Source organism: Dasypus novemcinctus, chromosome 21, assembly GCF_030445035.2.
Source record: "Dasypus novemcinctus isolate mDasNov1 chromosome 21, mDasNov1.1.hap2, whole genome shotgun sequence".
NCBI classification, from domain to species: Eukaryota; Metazoa; Chordata; class Mammalia; order Cingulata; family Dasypodidae; genus Dasypus; species Dasypus novemcinctus.
Genome location: NC_080693.1, coordinates 25,296,692 through 25,307,586, shown reverse-complemented (window position 1 = coordinate 25,307,586; position 10,895 = coordinate 25,296,692).

The window sequence follows — 10,895 nt, the reverse complement described above, 5'->3', positions numbered from 1 at the left end:
TTTTGACTTACTGACAATCGTGATAGAATCTGGATCAACATAGGAGGGTGTGACAGCAGCCGAAATAGTCCCTAATACTGCCGCTAGGAGGCAGGTTGCCTTTTGGTAGTTGTTTGCTACACATTTCCCAGTCACTGCTGACAGGTGAATGAAAATGTGTAATTTGGCTCCAAATCAACAATGAAAAGATTATGGGTGCTGAAATATATTTTAAAGTCAAAGGTAAAGCATTCGAGGGTAATTTGCTTTTTTCAGTTGGCCAGTTCATATTTGCTTTCATTAGCTCCTTCCTAAAATATCAATTTTCTACACCCTCTGCAAGGATTATTTCTGCCTGCCTTTAGATATTGTTAGTGTCTAAAAAATTTACTTAACTTTTAAATTATCAAATCTTAGACATCTATCACAGATTATAGATGGTACTTTGCCACATTTAAAACGCCTTAAATTGTTTTGAAAGAAAAGACTTGTTTTTTAAAAGGAATACATATTTCTTATAAAATTCTAGCACTGTGGAAAAGTACAAAAGAAAATAATCTCCCCAAGTCCCACCACTTAGAAACTAGTGTTTGCTGTTGGTAAGCAAGCATATTTCCAGGTGTCTCACTGTAGAGCCTAGAGGGGTGAAGGCTAGGTAGAAATTGCTCTAAGAATAGGATTATTCTTTACATGCTATTTAATAATTTCAAGAAGAAAAAAATTAAATGAAACTGATGAATTTGCTGGATGTCATCAATGTTCCTTCCTCCAAAAGAAATATTCCTAAAAATTCCCTCTATTATTAAAGATTAAAAAAAATATGAAATACTGAGATGGTGATGCTATCCTATTTTAAAAAGCATTTAAGTTGAGGCAATATGAATTGATTCCCTAAGTCATTCTTACGTTCCCCCTTCCTGTTTTGTTTATGTGGTTTAAAAGACAACATGAAGCGCTGCATGCCTGTCATTCACCTTGAGAAACTGAGTCTTGCTATCCCTCGCATGTCCTGGCCATAGCATGGCTGTTCTTCCCCAGAGGTAACCACTATCTTGAATTTTGTGTAAATTGTTCTTTTGCTTCCTTTATGGCTTATAATGCATACATCCTTAAGAATGTTACTTCATATGTTTTCGAACTTCATATAAATGAAGACATTGTATATATCCTTTGTGATGTGCTTCTTTTAGTGACTCAACATTTAAGTTTTATTGACTCATATTGAAGTGTGTGTAGCTATTCACTAATTTACTACATTCAGAATAGACTCTTACATTGCTTAAATGTGTACTTCATCCATTCTACTGTTGATGGGTTTTTGCCTATTAAAACAATGCCTATTTTTAATGCCTCTGATAATATCATATTTGGGGGGGAGGGTTAAAAATATCTTTTACTGGGCTGTGGACTTGGCCCAGTGGTTAGGGCGTCCGTCTACCACATGGGAGGTCCACGGTTCAAACCCCGGGTCTCCTTGACCCGTGTGGAGCTGGCCCATGTGCAGTGCTGATGCGTGCAAGGAGTGCCCTGCCACACAGGGGTGTTCCCCGCGTAGGGGGGCCCCACGCACAAGGAGTGCGCCCCGTAAGGAGAGCCGCCCAGCGTGAAAGAAAATGCAGCCTGCCCAGGAATGGTGCCGCACACACACACAGCTGACACAACAAGATGACGCAACAAAAAGAAACACAGATTCCTGTGCCGCGGACAACAAGAGAAGTGGACAAAGAAGACTCAGCAAATAGACACAGAACAGACAACCGGGGTGGGGGGGAGGGGAGAGAAATAAATCAATCTTAAAAAAAAAAACTTTTACTATTTAAAAGGACACTTTTAAAATTCACACACCATACAATCCTTCCAAACACTTATTTAGACTTATTATTTTTCTCCTCCCTGTCGTTTGCACTTGGCGTGTCTGTTTGTCTTCCTTGTTTCTTTAGGAAGCACCAGGAACCAAACCCAGGATCTCCAGTATGGGAGGGAGGAGCCTAATCACTTGAGCCACCTCTGCTCCCTACTTTGTTGTGTCTCTCATTGTGCCTTTCTTCTTGTGTCTCTTCTTGTGTCATCTTGTTGCATCAGCTTGTCATGCTTGCCTGTTGTGCCAGCTTGCTGTCTTGCTCTATCCTTTTTATGAGGCACTGGGAACCTCTGCTCCCTGCTTTTTTGTGTCACTCATTACGTTTTTCTTCTTGTCTCTCATTGCATCAGCTTGCTGCGCTTGCCCATTGCATCAGCTTGCTGCGCTTGCCCATTGCACCAGTCTTCTTTAGGAGGCACCAAGAACCAAACCAGGGACTTCCTGTGTGGTACGTGGGAGCCCAATGGCCTGAGCCACATCTGTTTCCCTACTTTTATTACTATACTTTTATTATATTTTGAATATCTGGTAGGGCAAATTCAGCTGCCCCCCCACCCCCAGCTTGTTCTTTACCAATATTTTGGCTGCTTTGGGCCCTTTGCTCTTTCATACTATTTATTTATTTATTTATTTTTAAAGATTTATTTTTATTTATATCTTTCTCTCCCCATCCCCCTCCCCCACCCCACACCAAGTTGTCTGTTCTCTGTGTCCATTTGCTGCGTGTTCTTCCCTTTTTTCTGTCCGCTTCTGTTGTTGTCAGTGGCACAGGAATCTCTGTTTCTTTTTTTTGCATCATCTTGTTGTGTCAGCTCTCTATGTATGTGGCACCATTCCTGGGCAGGCTGCACTTTCTTTTGCGCTGGGCGGCTCTCCTTATGGGGCATACTCCTTGCGTATGGGGCTCCCCTACGCAGGGGACACACCTGCGTGGCATGGCATTCCTTGCGCGCATCAGCACTGCGCATGGGCCAGCGCCACACGGGTCAAGGAGGCCCGGAGTTTGAACCGCAGACCTCCCATGTGGTAGATGGATGCCGTATCCACTGGGCCAAGTCCGCTTCCCTATTTCATACTATTTAGACTCAGCTCATCAAGTTCCATAAAAATAACCTAGCTAGGATTTTGTTAAAGTTTCAGTAGATTTATATATAGCTCATTCATATAAAATTATGTAAATAAATACATATAAATAGACTTTTTGATTTTGCCCTACAGGCCCTTGTGGCTCTGTTCATTTTCTCAATCTTTCCCCCCCCTTCTTTTTTTTTTTTTTAAGGTTTATTTTATTTATGTCTCCCCACCCCCTCATTGTTTGCACTTGCTGTGTCTGTTCATCATCTTTGTTTCCTTAGGAGGCACCAGGCACCAAACCCAGGACCTCCAGTGTGGGAGGGAGGCACCTAATAGCTTAAGCCACCTCCGTTCCCTGCTTTATTGTCTCTTGTTATGTTTTCCTCTTGTGTCTCTTGTTGCGCCTCCTCTCTTCTTCAGGTAAGATAATTTCTATGTATTTTCAAGTTTGCTGATTTTCCTCAGTCATCACAATCTGCTGTTTTTTCTTTTTTTTTAAATTTCTCTCCCCTTCCCCCTCCCCGCCCCAACTGTCTGCTCTCTATGTCTATTTGCATAGAATCTGTCTCTTTTTGTTACGTCATCTTGCTGCATCAGCTCTCCATATATGCAGTGCCACTCCTGGGTGGGCTGTGCTTTTTTCACATGGGCCAGCTCTCTTTGTGGGGTGCACTCCTTGCACATGGGACTCCCCTACATGGGGGACACCCCTGCGTAGCACTGCACTCCTTTGCACGCATCAGCACTGTGTGTGGGCCAGCTCACCACATGGGTCAGGAGGCCCTGGGTTTGAACCCTGGACCTCCTATATGGTAGGCAGACGCTCTATCAATTGAGCCAAATCTGCTTCCCTACAATCTGCTATTAACCTATCCAGTGAATTTTTTGTATATTAGATACTGTATTTTTCTATTCTGGAATGCTCATATATATTCTGAGATTTCCTGTCTTTTTGTTCATTGTGAGTATATGTCTTAATCTCATTTAGCATAGTTACAATAGTTATTTTTTTAGCTTGATATTGTATATAGTTTTTCTCATTAAACGTTCAAAACCTAAAGCGGTTTCTCTTTGCTGCAAATATACATTAAAATAGAGTCTTTCGGGGAGCGGATATAGTTCAAGTGGCTGAGCGCCTTCTTCCCATGTACAAGGTCCTGTGTTCAATCCCCGGTACCTCCTAACAAAACAACAACAACGAAAATAGAGTCTTTGAACAGCCAAGGGCTCTTGGTCCCAGGCTTGCCCCATGTCCCCGCTGTTTTAAGTCCTTGTCTGATGATTCCAACTTCTGGGTCACCGTGAGGCTGGCCCTTGTTGATTTTTCTTACCCATTTGAATGGTCCCGGTCCTCTGTATGTGAAGTAGCTTTGCATTATATCTGGACATTGTCAATGTTAAGTTATGGAGACCCTGGATTCTGGAACATTCCTGAAAAAAGTGTTGATGCCTTTATTTTATCAGGCAACCAACTTGGTTAGACGCAAACTGCATATAGAGTCTCACCTGCGGTGAATGGCAGTGCAACTCTCCCTTCACTGAGCTCAGCCGTAAGTGTAGTTTGGAGTCTGTGTGTCAGGAGTCAGCCAGAGATTTGGGCAGAGTTTAGTCACAGAATTTGGGGCTCCCTTTCCTGACTCTCCTTTCCAGGATTTGTCCCTCATTTCCTCTCTTTTTCTTTTGTTCCCTCCCTCCCATCCGGTGGCTGGGTGACCCTGGGCCCGTCCCCAGCTCTTGGTGGGGTTTCTATCATCATCTCCCTTGCCATGCTCCACATCACAAGTGTGGGCTGATTTCAGTCTAAAAGCCTTAGGAATGGGAAATGTTCCCCATTCTTGTCATTTTTCCTAAGTTTTGACCCCTGTTCAAAATCTGCCTTATGGTCACTCTCTTCCTGAATCATACAAGGATCTTAAAATGCTTCAACTCCAAGTCCTCCTTTTAATTCAAATACAATTATCGCTCGGTATTTTAGTCTGTCCTGTTCTAATCCCCACAAATTACACATTGCAGTTTTACTACCAAAGCGTCTTTAGATTTCCTTGCATATTTATCAATACCCCTGCTCACTACGCCTTTATCTGTCCCCTGTTTTCCATCTGGGCTCATTTTTCTTCTGTCAACAATTTCTTTTTCTAAAGTAATGTTGGTGTTAATCTTTCCCAGTTTTTGTTTCTCTGACAATCTCTTATTTCATCCTCATTCTTTGTTTATAACAGTTTTATTGAGCTATAATTCACAAACTGTACAATTCACCCATTTAAAGTACACAATTAAATGGTTCTTAGTACATTCGCAGTTATGTGCAACCATCACCACAATCAAATTTAGAACATTTTCACTACCTCAAAAAGAAACCCCATATGTTTAGCTGTCACACCCTGTCCCCAGATCCCTGTCAGACCGAAGCAACCACTACCCTACTTTCTGCCTCCCCAGAGTTGCCTATTCTGGACATTTCATAGAAACGAATCATGTGTCTTTTGTGGCTGGCTACTTTTCTCCTTCACTTTTTTTTTATATAATAAACTTCATTTTTAAAGAGATTTTAGACTACAGAAAGATTACATCAGAAGTATAAGGGATTCCCATATACCTGATCCCTTCCCCTTTGTTCTCTTTTTTTTTTAGGCGGTACCAGCACTCAACCACTGAGCTGTATCTCCTCCCCTCTCCTTCATTCATTTTTTTCTTCAATATATAAAATGGATTTGATTTTTTCCTATACTCTGATTAAAATGCAAAATGTTTGGTGACACTCTAGTAATCTAATCATTTTCAGTGAAACTGGTGATTCAAGAAGAGCATAACTATCTTCTGCATGAGGCTTTTAATTGGAAAAATACTGTAGTCTATAAATAGGTAATTTCCTAAACATTACCTATGAGCACTTGATTTTTCCACAGCCTTTGTATCTAGACTAAAACAGACCACAGGATATTTCAAAGACCAGTGCGTGGCTCTTCCTATCTTCAGAATCTCTCCTTCTAATACACAGTGTACGTAGCTCTGCTACAGGTTGTTGACTGATGTGCGGGGACCAAGTTTCAGGCAATGTTTGGCGGAACCCCATAGTTCAGAAGCAAACTTAGCTGAAAACATCCAAACATGTTGTGGAAGTGGAAACATATTCACCTCTCCTCCCCATTGCCCGCATGTGAGTCGGGGACGCTCCCTCGAGGTCAGCAGGAGCCCCAGCTCCGTGACAGCGCGGCCCGGGGTCTTAGCACGAGGGCTTTTTCTTTTTTTTTTCCTTTTAAAGATTTTTTTTTTTATTCCCCTCCCCAAGATGGCTCCCTCATCTGTCTGTTTTCTGCTGGTTGTTTGCTAGCTGTGTCTGCTCTTCGGAAGTGAACTGGGACCTCCCACGTGGGAGGTGAGTGTCCAACTGCCTGAGCCACAACTGCTCCCCTTCTTTTTTTTTTTTTAAGATTATTTTTCATTTCTCTCTCCTTCCCCCCTGCCCCAGTTGTCTGCTCTCTGTGTCCATTCACTGTGTGTTCTGTGTCTGCTTGTATTCTTGTCAGCAGCACAGGGAATCTGCATTTCTTTTTGTTGCATCATCTTGCTGCATCAGCTCTCCGTGTGTGCAGCACTATTCCTGGGCAGGCTGCACTTTTTTCCTGCGGGGCAGCTCTCCTTGTGGGGCACACTCCTTGCATGTGGGGCTTCCCTACGTAGCACGGCACTCCTTGTGCACATCAGCACTGCACGTGGGCCAGGTCACCGCATGGGCCAGGAGGCCTGGGTTTGAACCCCAGACCTCCCGTATGGTAGGTGGACACACTAACAGTTGAGCCAAATCCGTTTCCCCACTTCATTCTTTTTTTTTTTTTTTTTTTTTGAGTCAGGAAAACAGAAATTATATTGGTATTTTTTTTAAAGTTTGAAATAATTTCAAACTTACAGGAAAGTTGCAGAAATAATACAAAAACAAAACAGAACTCCAATATACACCCTATCTGATACCCTGATTTACAAGCTGTATTAGGGTTCTCTAGGGAAACAGAACCAACAGGAGATATCTGTAAATATTATGACATTTTATAAAATTGTCTCACATGACCGTGGGGATACATAAGTCCAGATTCCTTAGGGTGGGCTCCAAGTTGGAAACTCTGATGAAGTTTTCGATAAATTCCCAGGAGAAACTGGCTGGCTGAAGTAGAGATGGAAATTCTTCTCCCCCACTTCATTCTTGAAAGGTAGTGCTGCTGGGTATTGAATTCTAGAATTCTAGATTGACTGTTATTTTCTCTCATAATATTGAAGATTATTCCTTTGTCTCATTTTCACTTGTTGCTACTGAGAAGTCAGCAGTCAGTCTAATTGCTGTTTTGTTTTTGTAGGAAAGCAGTTTTTTTCCTCTGGCTGCTGCTTTTTTTTTTCCTCCCCCCTTTAGGAGGCACTGGGAACCTGACCAGGATCTCCCACGTGGGAGGCAGACATTCAACTGCTTGAGCCACATCTGCTCCCTCTGGCTGCTTTTTTAGGCCTTCTTCTCCTTGGTTTTCCATAGTTTCTCTATACATGTGCCTAAGTGTGACTTTCTTTCTATTTATCATAGCTCTCTGGATTGATGTCTTTCAGCATTTCTGGAAAATATTGCCTCTTTTCCATTCTCTGTAATATCTCCTTCTGGAGTCCTGATTAAATTTTTGTGAGGCCTTCTGACACTAATTGCCCATGTCTCTTAACCTCTCATTTGTTTTCTGCCACTTTGTCTTTCTCACATGCATTCTGGACAATATCTTCAGATCTATCTTTTGCTTCACAATTTCCTTTGGTTGTGCGTCATCTTTGTATTTCAACCACCAGGTTGCTTCATTTCAATTTTTATATTTTTTCCTTTCTAGGAGTTCTCTTTGGTTCTTTTTAAACCTGCTTGGTCATTCTCTATGGTCTCATATCCTTTGCTCATATTTTCAAGTTTCTCTTTTATTTACTTAAGCATTCACTCAGGTTAAGTTAGGTTTGCTGTGATGACAACCAACCTGCCAAGCTCAGTGTTTTTAAGCCTCTGCTGGAAAGGGACACCCCTCATCTCCAATCATAGTTCATTATAAGTCACATGGCCAAGCCTAACCTTCAGGGACTGGTGAGGTTTCATTCTCTTGCAAGGAGAGGAATAGACATTAGTGAATACTGAAAATGCTACCCATCTTCTATAGTGTTAATTGGTCTTTTGTCTCTGGTAGTCCCAAGTGAAGTCTTTGCCAGGGCTGGGAGTAGGGCAAGGCCGACAAGTTACTGCCCAGGAACTAATTTTAAGGGGGCAACAAAAAACTCAGTAATCAAAGAGAATTAATATTTTAATGCATTATTTTTTTAAAAAAGTAATGCTAAAAATCCATGATGAACAAAATAGCCAAATTTTAAATAAAAACAGGGTCACTGGTTGTTTTTTTGTTATTTTGTTTGTTTTAAAGATTTATTTGTTTATTTATTTCTCTCCCTTTCCTCCCCAGCTATCTGCTCTCTCTGTCCATTTGCTGTGTGCTCTTCTGTGACTGCTTCTATCCTTATCAGTGGCACGGAGAATCTGTGTTTCTTTTTGTTGCGTCATCTTGTTGTGTCGGCTCTCCGTGTGTGTGGCGCCATTCCTGGGCAGGCTGCACTTTCTTTCACATTGGGCAGCTCTCCTTATGGGATGCACTCCTTGTGTGTGGGGCTCCCCTACACGGGGGACACCCCCGCATGGCAGGGCACTCCTTGCACGCATCAGCACTGTGCATGGGCCAGCTCCACACGGGTCAAGGAGGCCTGGGGTTTGAGCTGCGGACCTCCCATGTGGTAGGCGAACGCCCTAACCACTGGGCCAACTCCGCTTCCCCAGGTTCACTGTTAGTGATATTTTTCCTTTTGCCTCTGGCTCCAGTATGATATGACATAGGTCTTTGTAGCTAATTCTGCAGCTTCCTGTCTCTTCTGACTCTTTCCTGGTGTCTTCTTCGCTTGTGTGTTGTATAGCTTTAAAATGTGAACTGTTTTTTCCTTGGAACTTCATCTGTGGGAGAACTCTGAGGCCTTGACTAAAGTGGTGTAGCTCTAGAGAGAAATTGTGTTTGCTTTTCCAGGTGTCTGGGTGTACTATCAACCTGAGAATGCTCTGATTTCTGTTGCTATGATTAAAATTACACAGACCGGGGAAACGGACTTGGCCCAGTGGTTAGGGCGTCCTTCTACCACACAGGAGGTCCGCCGTTCAAACCCCGGGCCTCCTTGACCCGTGTGGAGCTGGCCCATGCGCAGTGCTGATGCGCGCAAGGAGTGCCCTGCCACGTAGGGGTGTCCCCCGCGTAGGGGAGCCCCAAGCGCAAGTAGAGCGCCCCGTAAGGAGTGCACCCGGAAGGAGAGCCGCCCAGCGTGAAAAGAAAGAGCAGCCTGCCCAGGAATGGCGCCGCCCACACTTCCCGGGCCGCTGACGACAACAGAAGCGGACAAAGAAACAAGACGCAGCAAATAGACACAGAGAACAGACAACCGGGGGAGGGGGGGAATTAAATAAATAAATAAATCTGTAAAAAAAATTACACAGACTGTATGAATTTGGGCAAAACCATGCGAGGGCTAGTTTATGGCTTCAGATTCTCTAGAGAGATTAATTTTCTCACATGCATGTCCTTGGTCAGCCAGCAGATGGTGCTCTTTGGCAGCCACCACCCCAGGAAAGGGAAGAGAGAGGGACACAGCCTAGGGCTGACTCAGCTTCTGACCCACAGATTTGGTCTGCTGTGTCCCAGGGGCCCTCCCCGCCTAGGGGGGCAGCGCCATTGTTAGCCTTGGGAGCCGGCAAGGGGCTAAAGATACAGGACCCTCCCAGTCTCCTCCTCTACTAACCGGGATTGGTTGTTGAAGACACAGAGGGAAGTGGAAATATTTCCTACCCTGGGAAAGGGAGGGGGCTGCCAGAGAAGGCTGGGGAACTGTCTCTGAGAAAGTTTGAACTACGTCTCATATCCCCCAGACTGAAGGTCTATCACATTGATCCCACCTTTGTTGCAACAAACACACCCCTACCAGGCATTGAACTGAGAGGCCTGTCGAAGAGCACCATCTGCTGGCAGACCAAGGACGTGCATGTGAGAAAATTAAAAATAAGTAAGAGATGCTTCTCCTGGCCTTTATTTTTTTAAAGATTTATTTTTTATTTATTTCTCTCCCCTCCCCCCCCACCCCACCCCAGTTGTCTGCTCTCTGTGTCCTTCACTGTGTGTTCTTCTGTGACTGCTTCTATCCTTATCAGCGGCACTGGACATCTGTGTTTCTTTTTGTTGCGTCATCTTGTGTCAGCTCTCTGTGTGTGCGGCACCACTCCTGGGCAGGCTGCACTTTCTTTCGTGCTGGGCAGCTCTCCTTGCAGGGCACACTCCTTGCATGTGGGGCTCCCCTACGCGGGGGACACCCCTGCATGGCATGGCACTCCTTGCGTGCATCAGCACTGCGCATGGGCCAGCTCCACACGGGTCAAGGAGGCCCGGTGTCTGAACCGAGGACCTCCCATGTGGTAGGTGGACGTCCTATTCATTGGGCCAAGTCCACTTCCCTCCTGGCCTTTATAGACTCCCTCCCCTTGCAAGGCCCTAGGATGCGTGTCTGCAACCAATTACTGGGTCCAGTTTTGAGCAATTAGCCAAAAGCATTCTAAAAAAGAGGAACAGCACAGGAGGAATTTCTCTGCCTTACCTTGAAACATATTACAAAGCTGCAGTGGTCAAAACAGCATGATATTGGCATAAAGATAGATACATTGATCAGTGGAATAAAATTGAGAATCCAGAAATAATCCCTTACCTATATGGTCAACTGGTTTGTTTTCGTTTTGTTTTGTTTTTGCATGACAAAGAATCTTTTAAATGATTACCAGTACATTAAGCAATAACATGTAATAAGTCTTGAATTCTATCTAGTAATTTTTATTAAGAGAAACTAAAAGCAGCTCCATTATTCTAGTATTCATTGTTCTAACTCTTAGCCAGAA